The sequence below is a fragment of the Myotis nattereri genome (assembly GCF_964212035.1).
Source record: "Myotis nattereri genome assembly, chromosome: 16".
In the NCBI taxonomy this organism is placed as follows: Eukaryota; Metazoa; Chordata; class Mammalia; order Chiroptera; family Vespertilionidae; genus Myotis; species Myotis nattereri.
The window spans coordinates 54,517,125-54,521,690 of NC_138091.1; the positions used below are offsets into that span (position 1 = coordinate 54,517,125).

Consider the following 4,566-nt stretch of genomic DNA (forward strand, 5'->3'; position numbering starts at 1 on the left):
TCATTGGTGCCTGGGACACACGGCTCGGCAGCCACCCTCTGTCGGGGCTTTAATTGTAACTGCAGGAATAAATGGGGGGGGGGGCGTAGCAGGGGCAGGTGGGAAATCAAGCCCCGATATCCTGGGTGGGGGGGGCAAGTGAGGTCCTGCCCTGAGCGGAAGGCTGTGGCAGAAGGGGCTGGGGTTGGGTTTCTGGGAGGCGTCCGCCTGGCTCTTTCTACCCACACTGTGCGAGCAGCGTGGGGCCTTCCCAGCTGGGCCAGGCCGCAGGGTGCTCCGGGCTGCAGGCCATGGTGACTCCGTGAGCCCACCCCTCGGCCAGGGATGTCCTGAAAGGGGTGATAGGTCAGTAAGGATTTTGTGGTTTTTAAAAAAACATGTTTCTATCGATTTCAGAGAGGAAGGGAGAGGGAGACAGAGAGAGAAACATCAGTGATGAGAGAGAGTCATAGATCAATCAGCTGCCTCCTGCACGCCCCCCACTGGGGATCGAGCCTGCAGCCCGGGCATGTGTCCGCTGGGAATCAAACCAGCGACCTCTTGGTTCATGAGTTGATGTGCAACCCCTGAGCCACACCAGCCAGGCAGTCAGTAAGGGTTTTAAGTCAGGAGTGAAAGCCCCTGCTCCAGGGGCTGGGCTGGGATGCAGTTTGGGCACAGCCAGCCCAGGACCCTGCTTGGGGGGCGGGGGCGAGCTTTCTCGTGGGTGTTTAGGGAGCAATCTGTGTAATTATGGGCGCACGGGCACCACTTCCCATGGGCAGTGCAGCGGGTTTCAGGGGCGGAGTCAGTGCCATGAAGGAGCACATCACCAGGAAGGAGAGCAACGGGGCAGAGTCCGTCCCTTACAGTTTTACTAGTGGCCCGGTGCACGGATTCGTGCACATGGAAAGGAAATTAATTAGAAGAAATATTTTAATATCGCTATTCGCCCTTTCTCTATAATAGAAGTGTCAACCAAATTCACGATCAACAATGACAGATGGAAACACACGTGTGCAGTTGGCGCCAGCGAGAGCTTTATATGTATCGCGCATGCGCGAGCCAACTTAGCCTTTTATATATATAGATAAAATTGCTTAATTAGTCCTGCTTTCTGATTGAGCTAAACTTTTCCCAGCCCAGTGAAGCACCCCAACTTCACTTTCAGGTAATTGTCAGCAACACAGCAGTAAATATCAACACGAAGCACATTATTATTGTAGATCACGCAGGGAGAACAAAGGGTGAAATATTTAACTGTATCAGTGTTTGACTGTATTCTGCGCAGTGAGAACACCTGAAGTCATTTTCAAGGTCCACCATTTCTTACTTTTCAGTCGGGTCAAGTTTCTAAACTTTCTAAATCTCATTTTCTGGCTAATGCAAAGAAAATAGGATTCTACCGAGTTTCTTGTCTACCTACTCCAGGACTTCTGTGAGGATCAGATGAGATGAGGCATGAGAAAACACTTCACAGGCATCTGGCCATAGAGCAAGTCGTGTTTCTGGGCTGAAGAAACTCCAAGGAGGCTAGTTGCTAGGGAGAGGAAGCCGAGCGTTGCTATGTGACGTGATTACCCGGCGACCACAGCGACCGTTTCCAGGCTGGGCTGGGTTGTGGGCTGCATTTTGTGCCATGGGGTCTTGGCAGCGTTGCCTGTGATTTGGTGGGGTGTCGCTCTGGGGTGGTGGAGCTTCTAGAATTAAAGAGAGAAAAAAGAAAAGCAACTCGGACCTCACACAGCGACAGAGGCCGAGGAGGGTGGCGGAGAGGTTGCGCTCCTCCCATGCTTTCACCTCCGGCTCCCGTGAGAAGTAGGTTTTGCAGAGCAGCCCGGCTCCACGTTGTGTCTGCGAACCTGGAACTCGGCTCACGGAAGGGACCCTTTCTCTGTGGGCAGCACCTGCTTTCTCTGTCATGTTTTCAAACGCGGCCCAGCCCTGGGGCCCGTGGGGAGTGGGAGCACTTCCCGCAGTCACGTGGGCAGACGGAACCCAGGTGGGCGCAGCGGGTGGCCCCTGCTCAGACGAGTGGGCACAGCGGGTGGCCCCTGGGCAGGAGGTGGCCTGAAGGGGGTGGACACGTGCATAGGCCAATTCCGTGCGGGGCCCAGCAGTCAGGTATGCCGGCCGAGTTCATTCCCAGTTCCTTCTCCAGCCCCTCCACCCTCCGAGGCACTCTTCCCGTCCACGTCCCCCCACCCCGCCACCGCACCTCTTGGGTGCCCTTTGGCTGTGGAGTGTCAGAGCCCAGGTCTCAGCAGCCCCTGGGGCTTCGCTCATCCCCCAGAACCAGCCCGAGGGCGAGCCTGTCCCTGCATCTGAGTGTCCGCACTGCTCTCAGCGCAGGCCCTGAGGCTCCTCTCGGGGTGTGTGTGGGGGGAGGGGGTCGCCCCACAGCTCGCCACCCCGCACTCAGCACTCAGGGGGTCAGAGGACTGCGGGGGGCTGGGGGGGGGCAGTGACGCGGACTCCCCGGGGCCTCCCCGAGGCTGTGGTTCCCGAGGCTGCAGCCTCCTCCATGGCGCTGCATGCAGGTTTGTGTGAATCCCCCCAGGCTGCCCTTCTGTCCAGGCTGATTGTCACTATGGAAACTTGCTCCATCTGAATTAAACTCGCCCTTTAAGAAATCCATACTCCCTCCCTCCCTCCTGGGAGGCAGCTGAGCAATGATTTTCTGTCATCATTGATGTTTCTCTCTCTCTCTCTCTCTCTCTCTCTCTCTCTCTCTCTCTCTCTCTCTCCCTCTCTCTCCCTCTCTCTCCCTCTCTCTCCCTCTCTCTCCCTCTCTCCCTCTCCCTCTCCCTCTCCCTCTCCCTCTCCCTCTCTCCCTCCCTCCCTCCCTCCCTCCCTCCCTCCCTTTCTAAAGCCAATAAAATGTATTTTACAAAAAGAATAAATGATTCCGGAGCAGAGACAAATGCTCCTCAGGCAGGTGCAGGGACCAGCGGGTGGCAGAGAACAAAGGACCGTGGCTGCCACGGGGAGCGCCAGGGTGGGCTGTGCGTGGGGGAGGGGAGGGGGCTGGGGTTCTCCGGACACAGCTGGGCAGGAGCAGCCTGAGCCTTCCATTCTGTCCCTCCCCTCCCCTCTCCCCTCCTCCCCCTCCCCTCCTCCCCTCCCCCTCCCCTCCCCTCCCCTCCCCTCCCCTCCCCTCCCCTCCCCTCCCCCTACCCCTCCCCTCCTCCCCTCCCCTCCCTGGGAATCAGGGACTCCTGGCCAGGATTTAACATGCAGAGGTGAGAGGCTGGGCAGGCTGCTTACACCATATTTCAGACAAGGACTCACAACACAGCGCCCTGGGCTGTGATCTGTCCGAGTCCAGACGGGAGAGGTGGATCTGAGCCTGGAGGCCGGGACCTTGGGCTCGGCGCTAAGATGAGCCGGGATGTGGAGCCCCGCGCTGCGATTGCCATTATTTAATACCGCGGCCGCTGCCGATGCCGTGAACTGCGGGGAGGGACGCGGGTGGCACCAGAGGACGGTTTTCATTCCGGAGACGCGAGGAGGACGTCATGGAGGGGAACATGCAGCAGAAGGGGGGGGGAGGCTGGGAGATTCCTGAGATGAAGGGGAGAGGGAGCGGGCGGCAGAGGAGCAGGAGGCAAACGAGAGGGCCTCCCTCCTTCTCCTCCCTGCGCCTTCAGCCTGGCCTTGGGGAGCACATGGGTGTCAGGGGCCGGGCTGGGGGGGGGGGCCCTTGGGGGAAAGTGATCGGGGAGGCATGGCCTGTCCCAGCCTGTGGAGTCAGGGTGTGGCCGGGCCTTCAGCTTCCCCAGGCTGGGGTCCAGGGCCGCCAGGAAACCTGGGCACCCACCCACTCCAGGAAGCTGGGCCAGCGGCGGGCCGTGTGTGTGTGTGTGTGTGTGTGTGTCTGTGTCTGTGTGTGTCTGTGTCTGTGTGTGTGTATGCGTGTCTCTGTGTGTCAGTGTGTGTCTGTGTGTGTGTCTGTGTGTCTCTGTGTGTGTGTGTGTGTATCTGTATGTATGTGCGTGTCTCTGTGTATATGTGTGCCTCTGTGTGTGTCAGTGTGTGTGTGTGTCAGTGTGTGTCTCTCTGTGTGTCTCTGTGTGTGTGTCTGTGTGTGTGTCTGTGTGTGTGTGTCAGTGTGTGTCTCTGTGTGTGTGTGTCTGTGTCTGTGTGTGTGTGTCTGTGTGTCTCTGTGTGTGTGTGTCTGTGTGTCTCTCTCTGTGTGTGTGCATGTCTCTGTGTGTGTCTCTGTGTGTGTGTGTGTCTCTGTGTGTGTGTGTGCATGTCTCTGTGTGTGTCAGTGTGTGTCTCTCTGTGTGTGTGTCTCTCTGTGTGTGTGTGCATGTCTGTGTGTGTGTCAGTGTGTGTCTCTCTGTGTGTGTGTCTGTGTGTGTGTAGTCTTTGGGGTCAGAGGGGACCAGGGTCTGGGAAACAGGCTAGCAGGGGTCAGAGGGCTGGGGGGTCCGTCCATTAGGCTCCCCAGAAGTGGACTGTGCCCCTCGGACAGTTTCCAATCCCTGGAAGTGTCAGCCCTGAGCTGTGGCCCCGGGGACTTCGGGCCTGGGACGGGGCCACCTCGCTGCCCAGCAAAGCCCAGAGCAGAGCCTCTGGGCT

General features: G+C 58.3%; 1 long non-coding RNA gene across 1 annotated transcript; it reads right to left on the bottom strand.

The window, feature by feature from the left end:
• Positions 1-897: 897 nt before the first annotated feature.
• LOC308532086 lies at positions 898-3,656 on the bottom strand. Its single transcript, XR_013996959.1, has 2 exons — positions 3,247-3,656; positions 898-1,679 (listed from the first exon to the last, which is right to left on the bottom strand). It is a non-coding gene; the product is annotated as an uncharacterized lncRNA (long non-coding RNA).
• Between the last annotated feature and the right edge of the window lie 910 nt (positions 3,657-4,566).